Here is a 14,112-nt window from a genome sequence, read left to right as displayed (position 1 = left end):
AGTTCAGAGGGATCAGGCTTGCGTTCAGGAGGTGGATTCGACAGAACCAGGCGGTGTTCGCGGCGCTCCGGACCAGGGTCAGCTTGGAGTTGGAAGGCATCCCCCCCACGCATGGGAGCTCGAGGTGGTGGAAAGTCTTCTGGGTGGTTCGTGCTTCATCGAGTCTATCGCGTTGGAGACTTCGTCGCGGTCTGACCTGGCCTCTTTCAAGCTGCTTGCCTGGACAGCGGACCCGGAGGCGATTCCTACTCGCAAATGGTTGGCGGTGCCGGAGCCGGAGGAGCATCGGGAGGTTTTCCAGCCAAAGACTCTGCAGTACAGGGTGTTGAATCATCTGGCCGCGGGCACCACCTTCCCCGACGGGGAGGAGCCCTGGATCCTCACCGGCGCCTCCTCGGGCAGTGGGCAGAGCGGGCTTCCCGGCTCAGATTTGGACATGGGTGGAGGCGCCACCACGCGCCAGTGCGACTGGCAGTTTGGGGCGAGAGACGTGCGCGGGGATAAATCGCGCGGACGTGCGGATGCGGCAGGTGGCCGGACGTTCGCCGCAGTCGTGGCGAGTGGCCGGGAGCCGGCGGCCTGGCAGCTTCCTCCATTGGATCCGGTGCTACATGTGGGCGTGTCAGGTGGGCCAGCGGCCTTGGTTCAGGACAGGCTGATAGCTCGATTATCTGCTTTTGACCGTTTGGGTGTGGCGACTGGCCGGGACGAGGTGACCGCTCGAGATAGCGACGGTATTTTGAATCGGGAGGGCGCCACCACAGCTGCCTCGCCACCGCGTGCCTCGACTTGCGTCTTGCCACGGGGACCGCAACGGCAGGATGTGGTGCTGCTGCCTAGTCAGCATGCTAGCGGGCAGTTTCTTACCCCGAGGGAGTCGGAGGAGGGTGATACGTCTCCAACGTATCTATAATTTTTTATTGTTCCATGCTATTATGTATTCCGTTTTGAATGTTTAATGGGCTTTACTATACACTTTTATATTATTTTTGGGACTAATCTATTAACCGGAGGCCCAGCCCAAATTGCTGTTTTTTGCCTATCTCAGTGTTTCGCAAAAAAGGAATATCAAACGGAGTCCAAATGGAATCAAACCTTCGGGAGCGTGATTTTTGGAACAAACGTGATCCAGAGGACTTGGAGTGGACGTCAAGAAACAACCGAGGAGGCCACGAGGCAGGGAGGCACGCCTGCCCCCTGGGCGCGCCCACCACCCTTGTGGGCCCCTCGTGGCTCTCCTGACCGACTTCTTTCGCCTATATATACTCATATACCCTGGAAACATCGAAGAGCACCATGAAACCCTATTTCCACCGCCACAACCTTCTGTACCCGTGAGATCCCATCTTGGGGCCTTTTCCGGCGCTCCGCCGGAGGGGGCATTGATCACGGAGGGCTTCTACCTCAACACCATAGCCTCTCCGATGATGTGTGAGTAGTTTACCTCAGACCTTCGGGTCCATACTTATTAGCTAGATGGCTTCTTCTCTCTCTTTGGATCTCAATACAAAGTTCTCCTCAATTCTCTTGGAGATCTATTCGATGTAATCTTCTTTTGCGGTGTGTTTGTCGAGATCCGATGAATTGTGGGTTTATGATCCAGATTATCTATGAACAATATTTGAATCTCCTCTGAATTCTTTTATGTATGATTTGTTATCTTTGCAAGTCTCTTTGAATTATTGGTTTGGTTTGGCCTACTAGATTGATCTTTCTTGCAATGGGAGAAGTGCTTAGCTTTGGGTTCAATCATGCGGTGCTCGATCCCAGTGACAGAAGGGGAAACGACACGTATTGTGTTGTTGCCATCGAGGATAAAAAGATGGGGTTTATATCATATTGCTTGAGTTTATCCCTCTACATCACGTCAACTTGCTTAATGCGTTACTCCGTTCTTATGAACTTAATACTCTAGATGCATGCTGGATAGCGGCCGATGTGTGGAGTAATAGTAGTAGATGCAGGCAGGAGTCGGTGTACTTGTCGCGGACGTGATGCCTATATACATGATCATGCCTAGATATTCTCATAACTATGCTCAATTCTATCAATTGCTCGACAGTAATTTGTTCACCCACCATAATACTTATGCTATCTTGAGAGAAGCCACTAGTGAAACCTATGGCCCCGGGGTCTATTTTCCATCATAATAATCTCCCGTCAACTAGCTGTTTCTGGCGCCGTTTATTTTGCATTCTTTACTTTCAGTCTATATCATAAGAATACCAAAAATATTATCTTATCATCTCTATCAGATCTCACTTTTGCAAGTGGCCGTGAAGGGATTGACAACCCCTTTATCGCGTTGGTTGCAAGGTTCTTATTTGTTTGTGTAGGTACAAGGGACTTGCGTGTGGTCTCCTACTGGATTGATACCTTGGTTCTCAAAAACTGAGGGATATACTTACGCTACTTCGCTGCATCACCCTTTCCTCTTCAAGGGAAAACCAACGCAGTGCTCAAGAGGTAGCAAGAAGGATTTCTGGCGCCGTTGTCGGGGAGTCTACGCACAAGTCAAGACATACCAAGTACCCATCACAAACTCTTATCCCTCGCATTACATTATTTGCCATTTATCTCTCGTTTTCCTCTCTCCCACTTCACCCTTGCCTTTTTATTCGCCCGCTCTTTTCGTTCGTCTCTTTTCGTTTGCTTCTTGTGTGCTTGTGTGTTGGATTGCTTGTTTGTCACGATGGCTCAAGACAATACTAAATTGTGTGACATCTCCAATACCAACAATAATGATTTTCTTAGCACTCCGATTGCTCCTCTTACCGATGCTGAATCTTGTGAGATTAATGCTGCTTTGTTGAATCTTATCATGAAAGATCAATTCGCCGGCCTTCCTAGTGAAGATGCCGCTACCCATCTAAATAGCTTTGTTGATTTATGTGATATGCAAAAGAAGAAAGATGTGGACAATGATATAGTTAAATTGAAGCTATTTCCGTTTTCACTTAGAGATCGTGCTAAAACTTGGTTTTCGTCTTTGCCTAAAAATAGTATTGACTCTTGGAATAAGTGCAAGGATGCTTTTATCTCTAAGTATTTTCCTCCCGCTAAGATTATCTCTCTCAGAAACGATATTATGAATTTTAAGCAACTTGATCATGAACACGTTGCACAAGCTTGGGAGAGAATGAAATTAATGATACGTAATTGCCCTACACATGGTTTGAATTTATGGATGATTATACAAAAAATTTATGCCGGATTGAATTTTGCTTCTAGAAATCTTTTAGATTCGGCCGCGGGAGGCACTTTTATGGAAATCACTTTAGGAGAAGCTACTAAACTCCTAGATAATATTATGGTTAATTATTCTCAATGGCACACTGAAAGATCTACTAGTAAAAAGGTGCATGCAATTGAAGAGATTAATGTTTTGAGTGGAAAGATGGATGAATTTATGAAATTGTTTGCTAATAAGAGTGTTTCTTCTGATCCTAATGATATGCCTTTGTCTACTTTTATTGAGAATAATAATGATTCTATGGATGTTAATTTTGTTGGAAGGAATAATTTTGGTAACAACGCGTATAGAGGAAACTTTAATCCTAGGTCGTTCCCTAGTAATTCCTCTAATAATTATGCTAATTCCTACAACAACTCTTATGGAACTTTTAATAAGATGCCCTCTGAATTTGAGACTAGTGTTAAATAGTTTATGATTTCTCAAAAGAATTTCAATGCTTTGCTTGAAGAAAAATTGCTTAAGGTTAATGAATTGGCTAGGAACGTGGGTACAATTTCTCTTGATGTTGATTCTTTGAAACTTAGATCTATTCCACCTAAACATGATATCAATGAGTCTCTCAAAGCCATGAGAATTTCCATTGATGAGTGCAAAGAAAGAACCGCTAGGATGCGTGCTAAGAAAGATTGCTTTGTAAAGGCGTGTTCTTCTAGTTTTTATGAGAATAAAGATGAAGATCTAAAAGTTATTGATGTGTCTCCTATTAAATCTTTGTTTTGCAATATGAATCTTGATAATGATGGGACTGGAGATGAGTCAACTTTAGTTAAAAGGCGTCCCAATAATTCGGAGTTTTTAGATCTTGATGCAAAAATTGGTAAAAGTGGGATTGAAGAGGTCAAAACTTTAGATAGTATGGAACCCACTATTTTGGATTTGAAGGAATTTAATTATGATAATTGTTCTTTAATAGATTGTATTTCCTTGTTGCAATCCATGCTAAATTCTCCTCATGCTTATAGTCAAAATAAGGCCTTTATCAAACATATCGTTGATTCTTTAATGCAATCTTACGAAGAAAAACTTGAATTAGAAGTTTCTATCCCTAGAAAACTTTATGATGAGTGGGAACCTACTATTAAAATTAAAATTAAATATCATGAATGCTATGCTTTGTGCGATTTGGGTGCTAGTGTTTCCACGATTCCAAAAATTTTGTGTGATTTGCTAGGTTTCCGTGAATTTGATGATTGTTCTCTAAACTTGCATCTTGCGGATTCCACTATTAAGAAACCTATGGGAAGAATGAATGATGTTCTTATTGTTGCAAATAGGAACTATGTGCCCATAGATTTCATTGTTCTTGACATAGATTGCAATCCTTCGTGTCCTATTATTCTTGGTAGACCTTTCCTTAGAACGATTGGTGCAATTATTGATATGAAGGAAGGGAATATTAGATTCCAATTTCCGTTAAGGAAAGGCATGGAACACTTCCCTAGAAACAAGATTAAATTACCTTATGAATCTATTATGAGAGCCACTTATGGATTGCATACCAAAGATGACAATACTCAGATCTATCTTCGCTTTTATGCCTAGCTAGGGGCATTAAATGATAGCGCTTGTTGGGAGGCAACCCAATTTTATTTTTGTTTCTTGCTTTTTGTTCCTTTTTAGTAATAAATATTTGATCTAGCCTTTGTTTAGATTTGTTGTTATGTTTTAATTAGTGTTTGTGCTAAGTGAAACCTATAGGATCTTCTTGGATGATAGTTATTTGATCTTGCTGAAAATTCCAGAAACTTTCTGTTCACGAAAACAATTGTTAAAAATCACCAGAACGTGATAAAATACTGATTACAATTGCAGTAGATCAATAAACAAATTATCTAGGATTTCCTATTTTGGTAGAATTTTTAAGTTACAGAAGTTTGCGTTAGATACAGATTATTACAGACTGTTCTGTTTTTGACAGATTCTGTTTTTCGTGTGTTGTTTGCTTATTTTGATGAATCTATGGCTAGTAATGGAGCTTATGAACCATAGAGAAGTTGGAATAAATTAGGTTTAACACCAATATAAATAAAGAATGAGTTCATTACAGTACCTTAAAGTGGTAATTTGTTTTATTTCGCTAACGGAGCTCATGAGATTTTCTGTTGAGTTTTGTGTTGTGAAGTTTTCAAGTTTTGGGTAAAGATTTGATGGATTATGGAACAAGGAGTGGCAAGAGCCTAAGCTTGGGGACGCCCAAGGCACCCCAAGGTAAAATTCAAGGACAACCAAAAGCTTAAGCTTGGGGATGCCCCGGAAGGCATCCCCTCTTTCGTCTTCGTCTATCGGTAACTTTACTTGGGGCTATATTTTTATTCACCACATGATATGTGTTTTGCTTGGAGCATCTTGTATGATTTGAGTCTTTGCTTTTTAGTTTACCACAATCATCCTTGCTGTACACACCTTTTGAGAGAGACACACATGAATCGGAATTTATTAGAATACTCTATGTGCTTCACTTATATCTTTTGAGCTATATAGTTTTTGCTCTAGTGCTTCACTTATATGTTTTTAGAGCACGGTGGTGGTTTTATTTTATAGAAATTATTGATCTCTCATGCTTCACTTATATTATTTTGAGAGTCTTAAATAGCATGGTAATTTGCTTTAATCGTGAAATTAGTCCTAATATAATAGGCATCTAAGATGGATACAATAAACACCTCCATATTGAGTTCATTGAATATCATGAAAAGTTGATACTTGATAATTGTTTTGAGATATAAAGGTGGTAATGTTAGAGTTGTGCTAGTTGAGTAATTGTGAAACTGAGAAATACTTGTGTTAAGGTTGGCAAGTCCCGTAGCATGCACGTATGGTTAACGTTGTGTGACAAATTTGAAGCATAAGGTGTTCTTTTATTGCTTTCCTTATGTGTGGAGGTCGGGATCGTGTGATGGTTAACTCCTACCAACCCTTCCCCTAGGAGCATGCGTAGTAGTACTTTGCTTCGAGGGCTAATAAACTTTTGCAATAAGTATATGAGTTCTTTATGACTAATGTGAGTCCATGGATTATACGCACTCTTACCTTTCCGCAATTTGCTAGCCTCTACGGTACCGTGCATTGCCCTTTCTCACCTTGAGATTTGGTGCAAACTTCGCCGGTGCATCCAAACCCCGTGATATGATACGCTCTATCACACATAAACCTCCTTATATCTTCTGCAAAACAGCCACCATACCTACCTATCATGGCATTTCCATAGCCATTCCGAGATATACTGCCATGCAACTTTCCACCATCCCGTTTATTATGACATACATCATCATTGTCATATTGCCTTGCATGATCATGTAGTTGACATTGTATTTGTGGCAAGGCCACCATTCATAATTCTTTTATACATGTCACTCTTGATTCATTGCACATCCCGGTACACCGCCGGAGTCATTCACATAGAGTCATATTTTGTTTTAAGTATCGAGTTGTAATTCATGAGTTGTTAACAAATAAGAGTGTGATGATTTTTCATTATTAGAGGATTGTCCCAAGTGAGGAAAGGATGATGGAGACTATGATTCCCCCACAAGTTGGGATGAGATTCCGGACTGAAAAAAAGGAAAAGAGGCCAAAGAAAAAAAGGGAGAAGGCCCAAATAAAAAATTAAAAAAATGAAAATGAGAGATAAAGAGAGAAGGGACAATGCTACTATCCTTTTTTACCACACTTGTGCTTCAAAGTAGCACCATGATCTTCATGATAGAGAGTCTCCTATGTTGTCACTTTCATATACTAGTGGGAATTTTCATTATAGAACTTGGCTTGTATATTCCAATGATGGGCTTCCTCAAAATGCCCTAGGTCTTCGTGAGCAAGCGAGTTGGATGCACACCCACTTAGTTTCTTTTGTTGAGCTTTCATACATTTATAGCTCTAGTGCATCCGTTGCATGGCAATCCCTACTCATTCACATTGATATCTATTAATGGGCATCTCCATAGCCCGTTGATACGCCTAGTTGATGTGAGACTATCTTCCTTTTTTGTCTTCTCCACAACCACCATTCTATTCCACATAAGTGTTATGTCCATGGCTCACGCTCATGTATTGCGTGAAAGATTGAAAAAGTTTGTGATTACTAAAGTATGAAACAATTGCTTGGCTTGTCATCGGGGTTGTGCATGATTAAATACTTTGTGTGATGAAGATAGAGCATAGCCAGACTATATGATTTTGTAGGGATAACTTTCTTTAGCCATGCTATTTTGAGAAGACATGATTACTTTGATTAGTATGCTTGAAGTATTACTATTTCTTATGTCAATATGAACTTTTATTTTGAATCATTTGGATCTGAACATTCATGCCACAATAAATAAAATTACATTGAGAATTATGCTAGGTAGCCTTCCAGATCAAAAATTCTATTTTTATCATTTACCTACTCGAGGACGAGCAGGAATTAAGCTTGGGGATGCTTGATACGTCTCCAACGTATCTATAATTTTTGATTGTTCTATGCTATTATATTACCTGTTTTGGATGTTTATGGGCTTTACTTTACACATTTATATCATTTTTTGGGACTAACCTACTAACCGGAGGCCCAACCCGTATTGCTGTTTTTTTTGCCTATTTCAGTATTTCAAAGAAAAGGAATATCAAACGGAGTCCAAACGGAATGAAACCTTCGGGAGTGTGATTTTTGGAATGAACGTGATCCAGAGGACTTGGAGTGCACGTCAAGAAGCGATCGAGGAGGCCACGAGGGTGGAGGGCGCGCCCTTCCCTGGTGGGCGCGCCCCCTATCTCGTGGGCCCCTCGGGCGTTCACCGACCTACTTCTTCCTCCTATATATACCCACGTACCCCGAAACCATCAGAGGCGACCACGAAAAACTATTTCCACCACCGTAACCTTCTGTATCCGCGAGATCCCATCTTGGAGCCTTCGCCAGCGCTCCGCCGGAGGGGGAATCGACCACGGAGGGCTTCTACATCAACACCATAGCCCCTCTGATGAGTTGTGAGTAGTTTACCACAGACCTTCGGGTCCATAGTTATTAGCTAGATGGCTTCTTCTCTCTCTTTGAATCTCAATACAAAGTTCTCCTCGATCTTCTTGGAGATCTATTCGATGTAACTCTTTTTGCGGTGTGTTTGTCGAGATCCGATGAATTGTGGGTTTATGATCAAGTTTATCTATGAGAAATATTTGAATCTCCTCTGAATTCTTTTATGTGTGATTAAGTTATCTTTGCAAGTCTCTTCGAATTATCAGTTTGGTTTGGCCTACTAGATTGATCTTTCTTGCAATGGGAGAAGTGCTTAGCTTTGGGTTCAATCTTGCGGTGTCCTTTCCCAGTGACAGCAGGGGCAGCAAGGCACGTATTGTATTGTTGCCATCGAGGATAAAAAGATGGGCTTTGTATCAATGTTTTAAATAGCGGGCTATTGTCAAATAGCGGCGGACCTCAAAATTAGCTATAGCGGAGCTATAGCGGGCTATAGCAGGCTATAGCGGGCTATTTGTACATGGGACCATTTAGCGGCACCCTGCTGAAAAGGCTATATTGCGGGCTATAGCGGAGCTATAGCCGGCTATTTAAAACATTGGTTTATATCATATTGCATGAGTTTATCCCTCTACTTCATGTCATCTTTCTTAATGCGTTACTATGTTCTTTCTGAACTTAATACTCTAGATGCATGCTGGATAGCGGTCGATGTGTGGAGTAATAGTAGTAGATTCAGGCAGGAGTCGGTCTACTTGTCACGGACGTGATGCCTATATACATGATCATGCCTAGATAATCTCATAATTATTCGCTTTTCTATCAATTGCTTGACAGTAATTTGTTCATCCACCGAAATACTTATGCTATCTTGAGAGAAGCCACTAGTGAAACCTATGGCCCCCGGGTCTATCTTCTATCATATAAGTTTGCCATCTACTTTTATTTGCATCTTTACTTTTCCAATCTATATTATAAAATACCAAAAATATATTTATCTTATCATATTATCTCTATCAGATCTCACTTTCGCAAGTGGCCGTGAAGGGATTGACAACCCCTTTATTGCGTTGGTTGCGAGTTCTTTGTTTGTTTGTGTAGGTGCGTGGGACTTCTGAGGAGCCTCCTACTGGATTGATACCTTGGTTCTAAAAAACTGAGGGAAATACTTACGCTACTATTGCTGCATCACCCTTTCCTCTTTAAGGAAAACCAACGCAAGCTCAAGACGTAGCAGTGCCCACTAGCCAGGCTCCGTTAGTGGGGTCCAAGGAGGCGGATACGATGAAGTGTGGAATGGTGGGTCAGTCTGGGTTGCTGGTGCGCGGTTCTCCACAGACGCAGCAGGCGGGCCCCGAGGTGGATCAGGATCTGTTGGACCCCACCCTGGCGTGGTCTGTGAGACTCGTGGGGCCACCCGATGTGTCCATCCCCCTGGCTCGGCTTCCGTGCCTGTCATGCCCCCTTGAGAGATCGTGGTGGACCCGCCCGCGGTTTCTGGATTGGCGCATGGCTCGCTAGTGGATGCAGTGGGCTCTGGTGCGGAGGCTTTGGTGGACGAGCCGTTGATTCTGGAGCTGCTGATTGGCTCGGGCATGAAGACAAATTCGGTGGCGATCTCGGTGCAGCAGGAGGACCCGCCAAATGATTGGGGCGGCTTCCCCTGCATGTGTGGACATGCAGTTACAAGTGGCGCACTCTCAGGATCGCGCGATGGTTCAGGTGATTCTGAACGTTAACAGGCCATGCAAACACTGATTCTGGAGGGAGATGGGGGCATGACACCCCATGAGGTGATTGCTTTCGGGAAGCTTAAGTGGTTCTGTAACGCTCTGGTTAGAAAGTTGGCCCCTCCGCTTCTTCTTGAGGTGCAGTCCTCTCTGAGGCCGGAAGCCGAGACTTTCACCCCCTGAAGGACGATATGCAGCGCCAAGAGGGCTTCGGCTGGGAAGTCCAAGGCCACGCAGGCTGAGAACGTGCTTATGCGAGCGCTAGGGCTGGTTCCGAAGGATTTGGATGGCAATGACGACATGATCACGGAGTTGGCCGAGCTCTTCAACTCTCCTTTGAGGGAACAACATGTGAGGGTGATCGCGGCACTGTTTGGTAAGGAGGTACCACCGGCTCCTGAGATGAGCTCCGGCACTACGGTGTTGTTGGGCACGGCTTGAGTTGCTTGTCGTCGTTGGTGTGGGTGTGCCTTTGGTTATCATGGATTGGAACCCTCAAGTTCTTTGTTGGAACATGAGAGGGCTCAACAACCCCACCAAAAGAAACGCAGTTAGGGAGTTTGTGGTCGCGGCAAATTTTGTATGTCTTCAAGAAACCAAGCTTGAAGCTTTTGATTCTTATTTGGTAATGCAATGCATCGGACCATCTTTTGATGGTTTCGCCTACTTGCCTGCTTCGAACACTAGGGGGGTATTCTTTTGGGATGGGATAGTTCGTTCTTGGTTATCCACAACATCACTCGGGATACTAACTTCCTCTCGGGCTTGGTGCGTAACAAAGATGGCTTCGAATGGTGGTTGTCGGCAGTGTACGGACCTCAAGGGGATGAGCTAAAAACTCAGTTCCTCGTGGATCTCCAGCTAAGAAGGGACGTGTCTCCGGGCCCCTGGATGGTGCTTGGAGTCTTTAACACGATCATTAGAGCCGAGGAGAAAAGCAATTCGAACCTTAATAGGAGCATGACGAGGAAGTTCAAATCGTTTGTGGATAACAACGAGCTCAAAGAGATATATATGCATGGTAGGCGATTCACGTGGTCCAATGAGAGAGAACAAGTGGTTATGACCAAGATCGATCGGGTGCTTGTCTCTGTCGATTGGGATCTCAGTTTCCTGGATGTGCTGCTCCAAGCCCTCTCCACTAACATCTCGGATCACGCGCCGCTCGATCTTTCCACTTCGGCCCCTTTCTGCCCGAAGCGTAGGTTTCATTTTGAGATGTTCTGGACTCGGCTGGAAGGATTTGAGCAGGCTGTTAAAGATGCGTGGGTGTGTGAGGATGTTATCGTCGACCCCTTCAAGAGGCTTGACATGTTACTTAGGAACACCGCATCCGCCCTTCAAGCCTGGGGCCAAAGGAAGACTGTGAACATCAAAGCTCAGATGGCTGTGGCAAACTTCATCATACTTAGGCTGGATAGAGCCATGGAGGTCCGGGTGCTGAATTGGAGGGAGAGATGGTTGAGGAGAACCCTCAAGCATTCGGTTTTGGGGCTTGCCTCCCTTCAACGTACCATTGAAAGACAACATTCCCGTCTGAGATGGATCCGTGAGGGCGATGCAAATACTAAACTCTTCCAAGCTGTGGCAAATGGAAGGAGGTCAAAAAATTTCATCCCTCATATTAGACATAAATGGAGAATTGATATCCCAGCACGAAAGAAAGGAGGAGATCTTTACCGAAGCATATGAGCAGTTGTTGGGTCACGCCGTTGCTAGGGAAGCAGATGTCGACATGGATTGCCTTGACATGGCTGTGCATGATCTCTTGGATCTTGATGCGATCTTCACAGAGGATGAGGTGTGGAAAACTATCATGGAGCTGCATCCGAAACGGGCGCCAGGGCGGGATGGGTTTAGCGCTGCTTTCTATCAAAAAGCTTGGCCCATGATCAAGAACAACGTGATGGTGGTGCTCCTAAAGCTTTACGTGGGAGAAGGGCGAGGCTATGGTAAGCTTAACCGCGCTCACATTGTGTTGATTCCGAAGAAGCTGGACACCAAGGAAGTGGGGGACTACCACCCCATCAGCCTCCCTCATAGTGTGGCCAAGGTTTTTGCTAAGTTGCTTGTGAATAGAGCCCGAAGAAGAATGAAAGAGATAGTCACGGCGAATCAGTCCGCCTTCATATGTGGTAGACACTTGCACGATAACTATCTTCTGGTTAGGCAAGTGGTCAGGAAGATCCACGTTCGTAAGGAGGCTAGTGTGTTCCTAAAGCTCTATATTTCAAGGGCTTTCGACTCGCTAAACTGGTCGTTCTTGTTCGAGGTGATGAGGAGCAAAGGCTTTGGCCATAAGTGGTGTACATGGATCTCGATTCTGCTCAGGACGGCTAGTACCAGGGTGATTGTCAATGGGGTTCTCGGAAGAAGTTTCACTCATGCTAAGGGCCTTAGGCGGGGGGACCCGGTCTCGCCTTTGCTCTTCGTGATCACCATGGACGTGCTGTCGAGAATCATGATCAAGGCCGAGAGCTTTGGAGTCTTTAGTAGCTTCACTGGCATCGCTGCTCACCAATCAGTGTTGATCTACGCAGATGACGTGGCATTGTTCGTTAAGCCCCGGGTGCTGGACCTCACGTTCGTCAGATCCATGCTACACGCATTCGGTGCCGCCTCTGGCTTACGGGTCAACTATCAGAAGTCACTAGCAATCATGATTCACGGAAGCAACACCGATCGGGACCGGGTCGAGTCTCTTTTGCAATGCTGGTTGGGCAGTTTTCCATGCAAGTATCTTGGCCTTCAATTGGCTATTAGACAACTCTTGAGGGCAGAGTGGCAGCCCATGACCGATCAAGCCAAAATGTTTGCCCCGGCCTGGCAAAGGGGGCTGTTGCACCGCCCTGGACATCTCGTGCTGGTCAAATCCGTGATCACAGCCAAGCCCATCCATCACTTCATGGTCACGGAGGCCCCATCCTGGGTGTTCGAAGAGTTAGATCAATGGATGCGCTCTTTCTTTTGGGCCGGCAAAGAGAAAGTGAATGGGGGTCAGTGCTTGGTGTCTTGGAATTCGGTTTGTAAACCTACTTGTCTTGGAGGTTTGGGCGTGCGCAACCTTCAGCTGCAAGGCTTGGCTTTGAGAGTGAGGTGGGAGTTGTTGAGGTGGACGGATCCCGAGAGGCCGTGGCAAGGGCTACCCATGGTTGTGGACAAGGAGGCTCGTGCGGTCTTTGACAGTATGGTGCATATTGCGGTTGGGTTGGGCAATAAAGTTCTGTTCTGGAGAGATAGATGGATCCATGGCTTCGCGGTTAAAGATATTGCACCCTACATCCATGCTTTGGTGGACACAAGAATGATCAACCGCCGCACAGTTGAGGAAGGCTTAGAGAATGCGAGATGGCTGCTTGACATTGCCGGCGAGGTTAACTTTGGTGGCCACATGCAACTTTTACACCTCAACCTTGCGATCAGTACGGTCAATCGTGACCCTTCCAGTGAAGACTCCTTTTCCTGGCCGGTGGACCCTTCTGGCAGATACACTTCCAAGTCCACGTATTATAGGCTCTGTTTGGGTGCTGAGAGGGTCCCTTACGCCTCATGCATTTGGAAGAGTTGGGCCCTCCTCAAGTGCAAAATTTTCGTGTGGTTGGCAGTACAACACCGGATTTGGACGTCTGATAGAAGAGCGAGGCATGGCCTCCAGGACGCCCCTTCTGCCTGCTACACATGCCTTCAAGAGGAGGACAACGCGGAACACATTCTTGCTCAGTGCGTTTACGCTAGAGAAGTGTGGCACTACATCTTCGAGGCATTGAGCTTACAGGGCGGCATCCCAGAGACGGAGGAGTGTTTGCTGGAGTGGTGGCTGGCAAGGAGAGCTCAATTCAGGAAGGGCTCCAAGCGTGGTTTCGACACGGTGATCATTGCGACCACTTGGGATTTATGGAAGCAATGCAACGCTAGAGTGTTCCATCGGACTAATCAACAGATGACGGCGTCAGATTTGGCCCTTGCCATCATTGCGGAGCTCAAAGAGTGGAGGCTGGCAGGCTTGGGAGGAGGAGGCTATGGCACATTTTGTGAGAGTGTAGGCATAGGTTAATTTGTAGGGTGTGGTAGGGTGTGCGTCCTCGATGGAAGTCCGCTTCCATCTTTAACTCTCTTGTACATTGTTCGTTGCTCTTCTCTTCTATAAAAGTAAGGTACGCCTTTGGCGT

Source organism: Triticum aestivum, chromosome 5D, assembly GCF_018294505.1.
Source record: "Triticum aestivum cultivar Chinese Spring chromosome 5D, IWGSC CS RefSeq v2.1, whole genome shotgun sequence".
NCBI classification, from domain to species: domain Eukaryota; kingdom Viridiplantae; phylum Streptophyta; class Magnoliopsida; order Poales; family Poaceae; genus Triticum; species Triticum aestivum.
Note: the sequence above shows the minus strand (reverse complement) of the source record.